The sequence below is a fragment of the Taudactylus pleione genome, unplaced genomic scaffold (assembly GCF_031769625.1).
Source record: "Taudactylus pleione unplaced genomic scaffold, aTauple2 ptg000439l, whole genome shotgun sequence".
Classification (NCBI taxonomy): Eukaryota; Metazoa; Chordata; class Amphibia; order Anura; family Myobatrachidae; genus Taudactylus; species Taudactylus pleione.
This window is the reverse complement of record NW_028284841.1, coordinates 1,927,501-1,943,713: the sequence shown is the minus strand read 5'-3', so window position 1 is coordinate 1,943,713 and position 16,213 is coordinate 1,927,501. Positions and strand designations below refer to the sequence as shown.

Here is a 16,213-nt window from a genome sequence, read left to right as displayed (position 1 = left end):
ACAGGTTTCGTCCCTGTCTGTCTGGTTTCACCGTAGGATTGCTACAATCCCGGATGTGCGCACCTTTATGCAAGGTGTTGTCCGCATTCAGCCGCTCTTTGTTCCACCTGTGGCGCCTTGGGATTTGGCTGTGGTCCTGAGGCCAAGGACCGCCGTTTGAACCACTGGGCTCAGTGGATCTTAAATGGCTAACAGCTAAGACTGTTTTCCTTCTGGCTATTGCTTCGGCCAGACGTGTTTCTGAGTTAGGGGCTCTTTCTTGTAGACCCCCTTTCTTGGTTTTTCATGGGAACAGGGCAGTGCTCCGCACTCGGCCCGAGTTTCTTCCCAAAGTTGTTTCCCAGTTTCATGTTAACGAGGAAATCGTTGTTCCGGCCTTTAACTCACCGGGTCTTTCCGTGGGTGAGGCCTCTTTGGATGTTGTGCGGGCCTTAAGGACTTATGTTGACCGTACTTCTTCGTTTAGGAAGTCGGACGCCTTGTTTGTCCTCTATGGCTTCCGTAAAAAGGGTTGGCCTGCTTCAAAGCAAACTTTGGCAGCCTGGATCCGTATGGCTATTTCTGAAGCTTATCTTCATGAAGGCCTGCCGGTTCCTCCTTCTGTGAAGGCTCATTCCACTAGGTCTGTGGGTCCTTCGTGGGCAGCTCGACGTGGTGCCTCTGCAGTCCAGATCTACAAGGCTGCTACGTGGTCCTCTGTCCATACCTTCGTGAGGTATTACAGGTTTGACACCTTCGCCTCTCAGGATGCTTCCTTCGGGCGGCGGATTCTCCTTTCTGCACAGGAGCGTCCCCACCCTTAAAGGATACTGCTTTGGGACATCCCCAAGGTATCCTGTGGATACCCTATGGACCCTGAAGTAGAAAATATGAGATATGGTAAGAACTTACCCTTGTTATCTCTATTTCTACGAAGTCCATAGGGTTCCACAGGACTCCCGCCCTGTCGCACCTGTGCTGCAGATGGGCTTTGCTCTGGTCACCGGTTTTCCGTCTCCCTCTGGTGAGAATGTGATTCTTGTATGTGTCCAGATCTTTGTTCTCTCTCTTCCTTCTCCTCCTCCAGCCTATGGCTTGGTAACTAACTGATATGCCTTGGCTCGGGGGCGGGGTATAGGAGGGGGACCTAGTGCATCCTGGGAGGCTGAAAGCTTAACTCTTTGGTGCCCGATGGCTGACGTCACACCTATACCCCAAGGTATCCTGTGGAACCCTATGGACTTCGTAGAAATAGAGATAACAAGGGTAAGTTCTTACCATATCTCATATTATTTAGGTTATTTTATTTTTTTGCATCTTTTGACACTTTTAGGTACCCTTCACCACCTCCCTAAAGGTGGGGTCCGGGTACCTGGCGCCCTGTCCTTATAGAAGGCAGGAAGGAGTGCACAGCGCTTATACTAAAAGCACTGACAGCTCCTTACCGCCACAGCACATTCTCAACAAGGAAGAAGAGAAGTGCTGAATGCTGCAGAGAGACTCCATCGGGGACCACGCGGTGAGTTACCACCTGCGCATCCCCCGGCTCCCGCACCCGCCGCTGCCCAGCGTTCTTACAGAACTTAGTGTGCTGGGCAGCTAATGCAGACGGCTCCCTGCTCTGCTGACTGAGGGCCTGATTCAGAGCCGGACGCTATTTGCGCTCGCTCGTCAAGAAAATAGGGGTGGCTATTCAAATGAACCGTTCGCTGTTTGCGGTCTGTTCACGCCTCTAGGTCTGAACGAGCGTACAAAACTTGCGGTCGTTTTTTGGGAAACTACGCCCCCTGGCCGCTCGCATCCTACGTCATGTCCGCTATTTATTAGATTAATCGAGTACATCGACCAGGGTATGAACCGCTCGCTATTCTTGTGGTTGGTTTTTGCTACCACAATTTTGCGAGCAGTTCTGGCTATAAAATAACCCAGTGACGTGGTCAATGACGCTACTGTTTTAAATATGCACACCCATAAAACGCCCTTTTTGACCTTTAAGCACGCCTGCGATCGGATCTCCACTCCCCGTTTTCAAGCACCTTCCCCTGTTACCACCCACATACGCCTCATTCTGTCACTCAAATTATCAGGCATTCGCTATTTTGCGAGCACATGAATTTCGGCCGACTGAGTGGTTCGCGCATGCGTATTACGATCCGTACGCATGCGCAGTTGGGCAAACATCGCTCGGAGCCAACGAGCAGCCACTTGCGTCCAGCTCTGAATCAGGGCCTAAGTGCGCTCTCCCTCCTTCCGCTTTTAAGGCGCTGAACTCCGCTCTTACAATGGTGCAGGGCTGCTAATGCAGAGTCTCCTTATCTCCGCGCTATTACAAGGCGCGGGGCTGATGACTGAGCGCTACAGCGCGGCGGCACCCGTCTCTCCCTCTCCCTGCTATTACAGGAGGCACGGGGCTGCTGACTAAGAGCGCTACAGCGCGGCACCCGGCTCTCTCTCTCTCCCCGCTGATTAACTGGGGCAGCTAATTAAGTGGGCTACCGCGCGGCTGCACCTGCTCTCCCTATCCCCGCTGTACATGTGGTGAGGCACGCGGGGGGGAGGTTAATGGCCAGACATCTTGTATAGCCCTTTAGGGCATAAAGAAGGGGCGAAGCTTAAAGGCAGCGCACGTCTCTCTCCTCTACGCGGCAATGGCTGTATAACAGCGGGGCTGCCGTTCTCTCATACATACTGCATCTCCATTACAAGACGATTGCAGTGTAAGAGACACAGAAGACTGGACTCCTCTGCTGCCATTCCTCTGCTGCAGGACAAGTACATCTCCTGATTACATCCTGGTAGAGAGGCTGTAAGTAACTGGGGTGTAAGTGCAGGGGAGTCTGATCTGTGGGAGGGGGGTTTCTCCTCTTCTGTGTCCCACAGCCTTCTTGTTTTTTATCTTGTCTGTGTCTTTTCTGTTTTATGCTGTGTTTCTCTGGGTGAATGTGTGTACCATGTCCAACAGAACCAAGGCTTCTCAAAAGCTGTTTGTCTGTTCCAAGTGTAACAACAAACAGACCAAGCCACATGCCACGGGGTCCAGCCTACGGCCACACCTCCCTGAACACTCCCGATCTCGTCTGATCTCGGAAGCTAAGCAGGGTCAGACCTGGTTAGTACTTGGATGGGACCGCCTGGGAATACCAGGTGCTGTACGTTATGTGATGCTAACAACGGATCCACAGATGGCGATTACTTACTCTCCTACACCGCCATGGGCCACTGACGTGGTAGGAGTTATGTCAGACTTAGCAAAGTTGGCTGAGGCGTGCAGGTCTTAACCTCCCTGGATAGCTGGGTTAACCAAATTTCCAGACACCCTGGGTCAGGTAAGGGTAGCAGCGGTGCCTGCACCCTTCACTTCCTACCAAAAAAAAAAGAAACTGTCACAAAAGCGTACTCTAATGCCTGTTCTCCAGTCAGAAGAGTCGGTTGAAGAATTCCTCGATGCGCGGTACTTATCTGGCTGCATTGCTCAACAGATGCTGTCTTATAAGTGGTTACAAATTCCACGTAGGTTTCCGTCTAGCTTCACTTTTCCATCATCCATGATGGAGAAGTGGGAAACACCTCCTCCTATAGATGTCTGTTTCCCGTCTCTCTAAGAAAACAGCACTTCCGGTGTCGGGAGCTACTGTTTTAAAGGACCCTTCGGATCGTGGGATGGAGACAACACTAAGATCTATATATACCGCAGCGGGAGCTCAACTTAGATGTACCCTTGTTACCGCCTGGGTTAACAAGACTGTGGTGTGCTGGGCTGACCACTCAGATTAGTGCTCACATATCTGCATTTGCTATTTCAGGATCCCAGAAGACCTTATACTGGATCTTTGTTTGATTCCTTTCGAGCGCCTCATTCCTGTCGTGGTAGAGCCAGAAAGTTCCCACGCAACCGGAGGTGGCAGAGTTATAGGTCGTCCTCACACTGTTCCACGTAGACCAGAGCCTAAACCAGTTGAGAAACAGGTGGCATGACTGTCTTCCGTCCCACCTGTGGTCTCCTGCGGTGGGAGTCCGCTTGCAAGAATTTCAACAGGTTTGGAACCAGACCTCTTCAGAACCGTGGATTCACAGTACCGAATAGACCTCGAAGCCTCCACCTCCACCTAGGTTCTTCACTACGAATTCTACAGGAGGCTCTCAGGTCTCTAGTGGTGTCATCTGTGCTTGTTCCGCTTCTGGAGCATTAGCGAGGTATGGGGTTTTTACTCAAACCTGTTTGTAGTGCTCAAACCGGATGGTTCGGTCAGACCCATACTAAGCCTTAGGTCTTTAAACCTGTATCTGAAGATGTATCGTCCAAACTCATGTCAGTCATGATCGCTCTCCTTCGGTCATCAGGAGTGAACATTGTGAGCTTGAAACCAGGGGAGTTCCTATTATCCCTGGATATCAAGGATGCTTATCTCCTTGTTCCCATTTGGGAACCACACCAGGCTTTTCTGCATTTTGCCATAATTAAGATCATTGCCAGTTTCAGACATTGCCGTTCGGGTTATCCTCTGCTCCCCACGTAATCCCTTATTTGGACGATCTGTTGCTCAAGGCTCCATCGGTATCTCTTTTATTAGATATGCCTTACTGACCTATCACACTCTAACCCAACACGGTTGGATAGTCAACTTCAAGAAGTCAAATCTCAATTCGTACCAGAAACTTCTACTTCTGGGCATGATATTGGATTCGGAATCACAGAGGATTTTTCTTCCAACAGACAAGGCCAGGGATATCCTGTTGTTAGTTCAGCTGGTCCTCAGAACAAGGAAGGTGTCAATGCTTCTTTGTCTGCGTCTCTTAGGAAGGATGGTAGCTGCCTTTGAGGCACTGAAGTTCGGACGGCTTTTCTGCTGGAGCTTTTAGCACAGGGATCAGGGTCTCATCTGCTTCTACATCGACAAATCCGTCTGAGCCCGGTTACCAGAGTGGCCCTTTTCTGGTGGACGCAATCCACCAATTTTTTAGCGGCCCGGAAATTCGGAGTGGGAGACTGGACCATCGTAACACGGATGCCTGCCTCCGAGGATGGCAAGCAGTAGTCCTCGATTTCCACTTTCAGGGTAGATGGTCTCCTCCAGAACAGACGTGGCCCATAAATGTGTAGTGTTCCTTCTAGCTCCGGCGGGAGGCAGGGCGCCGGAGCTAGAGAGGGCATGCGCGCGCGACCGAGAAGGGGGCGTGGCAATCGGAAAAGGGGGCGTGTCTATAAGACGCGTCCCCTCTTCGTCACTCTTGGGGGCGTGCCCGGCACTTACGGACACGCAGGGCAGCCCCCAAGCCCTGCAGACAGGGAGAATAGATGCCGGGCGCATGCGCCCGGCGTCTATTCTCCGGCGGTGACCGGGTCACTGCTTGTTTCTCCACCCGCGGGGCACTGCATCCCGCGGGTGAGAACGGCTCCCGCAGGCTGTGAGGGCAGGGCGCTAAAACAGCCTAGCGGGAACGCTAAATGTGTTGGAACTCAGGCCCTCATTCAGAGCCGTTCGCTATTTGCGGTCGTTCGTTTAAAAACAAGGGGTGGCTATTCAAATGATCCGTACGCACATTGCAGTCTGATCACACCTCTAAGTCTGAACGAACGAGCAAAACATACGCTCGTTTATTTGTTAAAAACGCCCCCTGGCCGCTCGCACCATACGTCATGTCCGCTATTTATTAGATTAATCGAGTACATCGACCAGCGTATGAACTGCTCGCTATTCTTGTGGTTGGTGTTTGCTACCACAAATTTGCGAGCAGTTCTGGCTCTAAAATAACCCAGTGACGTGGTCAATGACGCTGCTGTTTTAAATATACACACCCATAAAACGCCCGTTTTGACCTTTAAGCACGCCTGCGTTCGGATCTCCACTCCCCATTTTCAAGCACCTTCCCCTGTTACCACCCACATACGCCTCATTCTGTCACTCAAAATAGCAGGCACTCGCTATATAGCGTACAAACGATTTTCGGCCGCACTGACTGGTTCGCGCATGCGTACTAAAAACCGTACGCATGCGCAGATGTGCAAACATCGCTCGGAACGAGCGTACTGCCGCTAACGAGCGGCTCTGAATGAGGGCCTCAGAGCGATTCACAATGCTCTGATAGAGACAATAGAGTTTCTACAGGCTCGTCCTGTAAGAGTTGAGGCCGACAACGCGACGGCCGTCGCTTACATCAACCACCTAGGAGGAACTTGGAGTCGCATGGCTATGCGAGAAGTAACTCAGATCCTCCGGTTGGCTGAGAACCAGTCAGTAATCCTGTCGGCGGTATTCATTCCGGGTGTGAACAATTGGGAAGCAGATTACCTAAATCGACAGGATGTCCATCCCGGGGAATGGATGCTTCATCCATCGCGCTGAAACATCGATGGGGAGGTCCTCAAGTGGACCTCATGGTGTCACGACTGAATTGTCAGCTCCCGGTATACGTGTACAAATCTCGAGATCCGCAACCGGAAGCAGTAGACGCTCTGGCAAGTCCGTGGATCTACGACTTTATATACCTTTTTCCTTCTATTCCGCTTCTTCCTCGTATTCTACAAAGGATAAACAAGAGACAGCCTCTGTAATTCTCGTGGCTCCGATCTGGCTTCGGAGAAGTTGATTGTTGGACCTTCGGTCCCTATTGTCGAATGATCCGTGGCCCCTTCCTCGGCGGCCGGGTCTTCTACAGCAGGGCCCCTTTTCATACACCCCAACTTAGCACAACTGCGTTTCGCGGGGTGGCTTGAAAACCGATATCCTAGGATGCAGAGGCATACCAGACGCGGTTATTCCTAGAAACAACAACGAGCAAAACTTTCTTTCTGTTTCTTTCTGCGGTTATTCCTTCCATGATACGCGCCAGAACGCCAGTTTCGGTTGTGCATTATCATCGCTTTTGGCGTGCTTATATCTCAAATGGTGTTCCAGTTGGTGTCTTCCGTCTAGGACTTTTCGTTCGTCTCGTTTCTGCTTTTCCTTCGGACAGGTCTGGAATCTGGCCTGGGAACCTTTAAAGGTGCAGGTTTGTGCCCCTTACATTTTCTTTCAAGGGAAATTGGCCCTCATTCCTGAGGTGCAGAAGTTTCTTCTAGGGGTCTTGCGTGTGCAGCCCCCTTTTGTACCTCCAATAGCTCCCTGGGATCTAAACTTGGTGCTTCTGTTTCTTTAGTCGACCATGTTTGAACCTTTTGGAGGAAGTTGATCTTAAGCACCAGGATTGAAAGACTGTCCTCCTCCTGACTCTCGCTTCGGCTCGTAGATTTTCAGATTTGGGTGCTCTGTCTTATAGCCACCTAGGGTGGAACTCCGGACGGTACCGCCTTCCTTACCAGGGTTGTGTCGGCTTTTCATTTCAATCAGCCTCTTGCGGTACAGTCGTCGGTGAAGGACTCTGGTGGTTCTTCTACCTTGGATATGGTTAGGGCTTTCCGCATCTATGTTGCCAGGACAGCATCCCTTTGTAGTCTGAGTCGCTTTTTTGTCCTCTATGTTGTTGTTCGGAGGGGTTTGCCAGCGTCTAAGCAGATTTTGGCATGTTGCATTCGGCTGACTATTCATCAGCCTTATGTTAGTGCTGACCGTGGGCCTCCTTCGTCCATTTTGGCTCATTCCACACGTTCTGTGGGTGGCCAGTAGAGGAGCCTCCACGTCACAATTGTGCCGTGCGGCCATTTGGTCTTCAGTTCTCATGTTTATCAAGTTTTACAAATCTGGTACATTTGCTGCTTCGGCATACCGTTTTCGCCGTCTAGTTCGAGCGCTCCCGCCCATTGGGAAAGCTTTGAGAAGTCCCCAGTGTAAGCACCTCCAGTGTCCCCTAGTGGATGAAAGAGAAAATAGGATCTTGGTACCTACCGGTAAATCCTTTTCTCTGATTCCACAGGGGACACTGGACGCCCACCTCTGCGCTCTTTGCCTGCCTGTTCGGCTTGTTCCATATGTTGTATGATTCAGTTATTGTGTGTTCTTCTCTCCTTTTTATTACTCAGCTTGTTCTCCATCTCCTCTCGGTCTTCCATTTTCTAAACTGAGGGCTGATGGGGCATAGAGGGGGAGGAGCTTCACACTTCTAAATTAATTAAAGTGCCGGCTCCAGTTAACCACGCCTCTATACCCCAGCGTAAGCACCTCCAGTGTCCCCTGTGGAATCAGAGAAAAGGATTTACCGGTGGGTACCAAAATCCCATTTTTTATAAAATGGAAAGGTCACATGCTAGTGTGGGTCAAACAGAAGCCTAGTTTTTCTCTGTGGGTTATTTTGGCTTTGTTGAGTGGGTGGGCCCAGTCTGCATGTGTTACTGAGGAGGTATCAGGTCACATGTTTGTAACATTTAGTTGTTCCTCTTAATTTGTATATTGATGTTGTCTGTAATGTAGCCAATGAGTTTGTGTCAGGGAAGTGGAGGCATACTGCTGGTTGGACCACTTGGGTCATGTGATTTTTGTTGGTTTGTTGCTTGATTCACTTTATTCCATTCTGTGTCTCAGCAGCACATACCATGGTTAAATTGTGTGAGGTTCATGAATATGGTTTTGCATCCTTAAATACAGCTTCTGGACTATTTTAAGACAATAGGTGAATGATTTATTTTTTACTCATATTACTTGGGTCATGAGCACCATAGCAACCACAGTAACATGACACAGGATGCAGTGAGTAGAAGCTTAGGAACACCCATCTTCTTAGTTTGCTTGTTTACAGCACAGTCTTCCTGCTGCTTCCTCTATAACCAGGTTCATGGAGGGAGCGCTATGACAAGGGCAGATGCGTTACAGCTGAGGAAGTGTGCCCTGGTGTAGAAACCATATAGCAAACACCACAAGACTCTCTCTGAGAAGGACGTCCTAAAAAAACAAACAAACTTAAGATTAATGTTAAAGAAGTACAAAAATGCTGTTTTAAAGAAAATAAAAAAAGTGTGTATGTGCAATTGCTGCTGTAATTGCCTCATGCCTCAGTAATGTCGCTGGTGAATTATTTATTTATTACCAGTTATTTATATAGTGCACACATATTCCGCAGCGCTTTACAGAGAATATTTGGACACTCATCAGTCCCTGCCCCAGTGGAGCTTACACTCTATGTTCCCTATCAGATGCACACACACATACACACTAGGGTTAATTTGTGTTGGGAGCTAATTAACCTACCAGTATATGTTTGGATTGTGGGAGGAAACCGTAGTACCCGGAGGAAACCCACAAGAGCACAGGGATAATATACAAACATCACATAGTTAGGGTCGTGGTGGGAATCGAACCCATGACCTCAGTGCTGTGAGGCAGTAATGCTAACCATTAACACCATCTGTGCTGCCCTGAATTATTAGATGGCAGTCTCAAGAAGTGTGGCCTGAATCTACGAGTAGACTTTTCATTGTTTTATGTGTGTGTTTCATTGACAGAAAATATATCCGGACAGATGTTTTTAAAATTTACTTTCAATAGCAATGTACCCTTTAAATATGTATGGCAATAATTTAACATGAAATGTAAAGCTACATGATTTGTTGTGTAATCATGGTACCTGCGACCTCTCTGCCCGACCATTGCTTAGTGTGGATACACAATTCATCCTTTGATGAATTGCGTTGTCGCAATGTACGATGCGGTGCGGTAGCATTCTCAGTGCACAATATATAGTGACATCAGACGGTGGATCGTGCAGTGTGTACACTGACCACATATATTGTTGTATCTGCTGGTCGGTAAATCATCTGATCCTCCGAGTGCGTGTCCAGGTTAAGATGTCTTTGATGTGGATCCCAGACCTTTGTGTTGAGTTCTGACATTTTAACTCCACTGTGTAACATGAATTACAATGTGGTATAACATTGGCCCTGATAACAACCATTAAGTGAGAGAATTATGTAGAACAATTGTATGTGATAGAAATAGTAGCATTACCTTAGATAAGGGGAGTGAAATATATGAACTCCTAATCTATATATACTTACCTGTTACACTGAATGTGAAGTGCACACTGTGTCACATAGGGTGAGATAGTGTGTATCATGATGAACTACAATGTGGTATAATATCGGCCCTGATTACAACCACTAAGTGAGAAACTTATGTGGAATTAGTGTATGTGACAGTTACCGTAGCGTCACCTCATACAAAGGGAGTGAAATATATAAACTCCTAATTGATATACACTTACCTGTTATACTGAATGTGAAGTGCATACTGTGTGAACATAAACAAAGATCTTCTTTGACTCCTAAAGAACTCTAGACGATGATCTTTTACCCTATGTTTCTCTGAAGTTATATATACAGAGTTAGCATCACTTAGGCCTATTTCACACTTGCCGGTTTTGGCCGAACGGCAAGAAACCGCCCGGCTATTTGCCGGGTGTTAAATTTAATTAATCATGGAAGCGAGTGGCTCCTTTCAGACGGCCCGGCACGGCACTGTCGCCATGTTACAGCCGGGTATATCCACTGAGAAGGACGGCTGCCGCGCCGTGCCCGTGCCATCACTGCAAGCCAGTGGTGTATAGGAAACAATGTTTCCTTTCACACACGCCGGCAGGCTTTTCTCCATTTTCTGCTACTGCGCATGCCCAGAAAAAAAAACAACAACCTTAAAAATGGCTCAAAGCCGCTGTATGTGAAAGGCACGGAGTGTCTGAAAAAAAATGGCCGGCTTCTGTCTGTTTTTTTGCAGGCTGGGCTAAATCGGCAAGTGTGAAATAGGCCTTAAGGTGCATACACACACAACAATTTTTTGAACTATTATCGTTAACGATATAGTTTATCATTCAATCGTTGAAAAAATAGTTCACTTTCTGAGTTAAAACGATGACCGATTATCGTTCATTATTATTATTAACAGTTTCTTATATAGCGCAGCATATTCCGTTGCGCTTTACAATTGTAAACATTAATAGAACAAAACTGGGTAATAACAGACAGATATATAGGTAGGAAGGCCCTGCTCGCAAGCTTACAATGCGTGTTCACGTTTGTAGTTCAGTCAGACTGACCAACTGAACGATTTTCATTGAGGGAATATGCAAAAATCGTTTGTAGTTCAAAAAATCGTTCATTACACTTTAAAAAATTCTGACAGAAAATTGTTCATAAAATCATTGGTAACAAAATCGTTGTGTGTGTATGCAGCTTTAGAATCAGAGACTAGATACATTTGTTTCAGAATTCTTCTATGTATCTGAGTAATAAGTTACATATGATGTATCAAATGGAGCTTATACCGAGTACAGTGTGAATACTGATAATGAATGCACACAGTGAAGTTTGAATCCCTGAAGTATTAAAAGGGATTAATCATTTCACATTTAAATAAATATAGGGTTGTGTATTCACATTACTGCCTTAATAAGATCATGCGAGAATAACATTATCTATGTACAATATCCAATAGCTGGTATCTGCTGAGAGTTCATAGGGGGAGGTGCCCTAGATTGCATACCCTAAGCACTATGTGAGGTGCTAACTGCTGAGACTAGTAGTGCTGCAAGCAGAAAAAGAGAAAAAATGCAAGTGCATACTCTAACCATGCTAAACCTAATAATACTGACATCACACAAGTTCTTGGCATAATAATGTACATAATTATGGGCCTTCCCATCGCATCCAGATGACCTCTATCAAGCAGGTTCCTAACACTCCTATGGAACAAATACAGGGCACGGGACACCCCAGGCAGTGGCGTAACTAGGGCAGGGCGAGCGGGGTTCGTGCCCTGGGCGCTGTTGGACAGGCGGCGCGGGGGGGCGCCGCCGGCCACGGTACCGGCCCGCCCGCCCTAGTTAGCCAGAGTAGCGCCGACCGCAATGAGTGCGGTCAGCGCTACACATTTGCACAGGACCGGCGCTAGGCTTCCAGCGCCGGTCCTGTGCTGCACGCCTGAGCCCGTTCCCTCCCCCTGAGCGCTTGCCCAATAGCGCCAGGAGGCGGGCTCAGGCTGTGCATAACACACGCATCGCCGCCAGCGCTGGCGGCGATGCGTGTGTTAAACAGCAGCCAATGAGAGTCAGATAGACTCTCATTGACTGCTGCAGCACCCACTGAAAGAGCCGGACTTCCGTCCGGCTCCTGCAGTGGGTAATGGGACTGACGTCATGTATTACTAGAGGCACTGCACTCGGGGGACCACTAATGGGGGCAATAATAGGAAGGGCCACTGCAGGGACCACTGGATAGGGGGGGGGGTCACTACTGGGAGCCTGCATCAGGGGGACCACTACTGGGGGCACTGCATGGGAGGGGGGGACACTACTGCTGGGGGCACTATATAAGGGGCTTACTGCTAGGGGCACTGCGGGGACCACTACAGGGGGCACTAGATAGGGGGGATCACTACAGGGTGCCTGCATAAGGGGACCACTACTGGGAAAACTGTATGGGGGGGCCTACTGTTGGGGGCACTATATAAAAGGGCACTGCATAAGGGGATACCGCTACTGGGCACACTGCATTGTGGGGACTGCTACTGGGGGCACTGCATAAGGGGGAACACTACGTGGGGCACTGCATTTGGGGGGGCCACTACTGGGGGTACTGAGTAAGGGGAACTAATTGGGGGCTGTATAAGAGGGACCACTACTGGGGATACTGTATAAGGGGCACTACTATGGGCCTGCATGAGTGGGACCACAACTGCATACTGGGGGTACTACTGGGGTTAAGGTGCATATGGATAGGAATGTTCAGTTTGAAAATAAAGGGGTGTGTCATGTTGACACGCCCCATTTTAAGTGACCACGCCCATTTTTTTTTTGCCGGGGGGGGGGGGCGGGCTCCCTTTTCAAATTTGCCCTGGGCTCCAAATACCCTAGTTACGCCACTGACCCCAGGCCATTGTGATTAGGATGTGCAATCTAGGGCCCCTCCCCCTATGCATTTTGTACTATGGCCCGTATTCAATTTGTAGCGAAAAGCCGTTTTCGCGTGTTTTTGGCAAAACTTATTTGCGGGTGACGTCATTTTCTCCTGTTTTGCTTTTGCCCCGTATTCAATTTGAAAGACTTTCCGTCTAGGCGGAAAGTCAATGCAGTGTACCAGGTGAAAAAGTTTCGCCTATGAATAGCAGACGGAAAAAAGTGCAGAATTGGGGTTTTGGGGTGCAATGTTGCGGGAACCCCCCTGCAGCCTTCAGACAGTCCCCCAAAGGTAAACTGTGTTAATTTAAAAAAAAAAAAAACACTTAAGGACCCCCCAAAAATTACTTTGAAAAAGGGGGCAAAAAAAAGTTGGGGTACAAAGTTAAAAACTAGCGAACTTGACTCTGGGGGGGTCCCCAAGTATGCCCCAAGTGTTTTTTTGATTGCAAGTGCTTGCAGCAGGTGGATTTTTCACGATTTTTACAACTACACTGTAGCAACTTTTAAATATGCTGACCCCCATTTTCAAGTACCCCAAATTTGCTGGGATAAGTTATTTTCTGAAAAAAATACTCCTGAATACTATTCTGCACCACGTATTGAAAAACGCTATTTAGCAGCTATTGAGCCCGTTTAAAAACCCCAAATACCTTCAGCAAGCCAAATCAGGGGGTATCATAATGAACCCCAATGTCAGAGCATCTTTTGGGGAGTGTCAGACTGATTTCCCCAAATCTGACAGCACTTTCCGCCTGTTTCAGTTTCGTCTGGTGCCGTTTTCGCGTACTTTCATATTGAATACTGGGTAAAGCGTGCATGCGCGCGATACTTTTCCGCCTGCCACACAGGCGGAAAGTCTCATATCGAATACAGCTCTATGTGTATGTATGTACACTGGAAGGACGAGACTCCTCCTACCTTGATTAGCACCCCTCCCATTTGTTTCTGGGTGTTTTTAATTAGCAAGGCGTCCTTGCACTCCAAGACTGCACATTTAATAAGGCACAGTGAGGGTAAGACCTACTATATATATGTTGTGTGTTAGTTTTGGGACTGGTATTGGGGCGCGGGGCTCTCTGGGCTGGTGTGGCTGGACTGTTTCATGGCATAATGTACACTTTTTCACTTCTTTAGTTTTTTTTTTTTTCATATATATATGTAGCACTTCATACACTTTTTAATTATAACCTCTTCTGTAAGACTTACAGGGGTATTCAATATGGGAGCGTAAACTCAGTTTTTGCAATAATATCGCACCTATGACGTCATTATCGCAGGTTTTGGTTTTACACCGTATTCAATTTCCAAGACTTTTCGCAGGTTCGAAAAGTCTTTGAAAAAAAACGGGGATAACTTTTCACCATTGAATAGGTGTCGAAAAAAAGTTCAGAATTGAGGTTTAGGGGTGTAGGCTTAAAAAAAATAGCCTGCACATCTGGGAATGACATTTAAAAAAGAACTGTGTCAAAAAAGTTTTAAAAAAAAATAGGGACACCCCAAAAAATGTATTTAAAAATTGGGGTGAAAAAAAAATAATTGGGAAATAATTGTTTAACAATAGGGAAATAGGTTCAGGGCTATTCTGCAAGTATGCGGCAGGTGTTTTCTAGAATAGATTTATAGCGGCAGGTGCACAATTGCAGAATTTTTAAAAACTTACTCTAGGGACATCAAAATATGCTAGTACCCATTTTCATGTGCCCCAAATTTGATGGGACCACTTAAAAACGAAAAAAATAACCTAAGTGCTCTTCTGCAACACTTCTTCAATGTCGGGAAAAAACACCTGTTGCGGCAATTTAAATCCCCGACTTTCATTTAAAGGCTAAAACGGGGGTACCCATAGTGATCCCCAATGTTTTTACAACTTTAGGGGGGTCCTACAATTTTTTCAAGGAAAATTTTGTAACTTTATGCAAATCCCACTTCGCAGGCTCCCGTTTTCGTTAGTTTCATATTGAATATGGGGATAAGTGGGCGCGCGCCCGATACTTTAACGCAGGTAAAAGCTCTGATATGAAACGTAAACTTCGACAGCGAAGTTTACGTTTCATATTGAATACCCCTCTTAATATGTAGGAGTTTCTTTATAATTCTTTAACCATCACTTATAATTTCGCACTAGTGTGATGCCGTGGGGTGTTTCTGCTGGGTTGGCCTGGGGGGTCCCGTGCCCTGTATTTGTTCCATAGGTGTGTTAGGGACCTGCCTGATAGATATCACCTGGATGCGGTGGGCAGGCAGAGTGTGCACTTGCATTTTTTCTCTTTATCTGCTGAGAGCTGCAATAACAAGATATTTGTTAATGGATACCCGATGAATACAGCTTTCAGTAATAATAAATGGAACACAGAGATCATTACAGCCTTTATTTTAATTTTAACCACTGTTCTATATAATTTTACTTCACTGATTATAATAATACTGTCTATTAATAATACCTAATAAATGTTAAGTTTTAGAAATTGATTATGCACCTATACTAATATACATGTGAATTTCACTATTTGGACTACTGTTTCAATGTTTATGATAATTGTTGCTTTATTAGTCCAGGAATAGCACCCCTAATATATATCCACACAGTAAATATATTTTCGAAGGATTAACACTAAATAAGGGGTATATTAGCGTTCCCGCTTGGCTGTTTTAGCGCCCCACTGAGACAGTCTGCGGGTTCTGTCTCCACCATCGGGTCACAGTGCTGTCTCCACCCCTAGGTCACAGTGTCCAGCATCTGCAGGTCACAGTGTCTGGCATCCATTCAACAGCGGCGCAGCGGTCACCGCTGCTGAATGGATGCCGGGCGAATGCCCCGGCATCCATTCACTGTGAACGCAGCGCTTGGGGGCTGCCCGGCATGTTCGTAAGTGCCGGGCATGCCCCCAGGAGTAACGAAAAAGGGAATGCATTATAAAGACACACCCCCTTTTTGGCCACATCCCCTATTCAGGCACGCACGCAGAAGTGCCCTAGCTCTAGATCCGGCGCCCTGCCTGCTGCCGGACCTAGAGTGAACACTAGTATTTTATATAGGTTATTGTTAATAATAAACTTTGATGCAACCATTTAGTTTTGTTGCATGGCAGAAATGCGTAATAACAGTGGGCAGTGCCAGCACTCTCCTGTGGTTTCTACCATCTCTTTTACCTGGTACTGTGTAACTCTATGCTGATAATACGCAGGAGGCAGCCTGATTAAATTAATCCATTCAGTCTTCAACATGGAATTTGAGGGAAAAGTTAGGGGTGGGACTTTTCTGAAATGCGGAGAACGTATCTGCTGGTGTAATATTTATAAATATTTTAGTGGCAGTTAAAACTGGCAAAGGTCAGAGGGGTGTAACATTCAGATGTTATTCTAAAATCTCTCAGTACAGTCTTGATAACTACAGCACATTCATGGTATGTGCTTG

The 16,213-nt window shown here is 47.2% G+C and overlaps 1 protein-coding gene and 1 pseudogene across 1 annotated transcript in view; both read left to right on the top strand.

The window, feature by feature from the left end:
- MPP7 (MAGUK p55 scaffold protein 7) overlaps positions 1-16,213 on the top strand; it is a 432,558-nt gene that overhangs the window by 71,336 nt on the left and 345,009 nt on the right. The window lies entirely within an intron of this gene.
- Positions 3,019-3,135, top strand: LOC148505749 (5S ribosomal RNA; annotated as a pseudogene).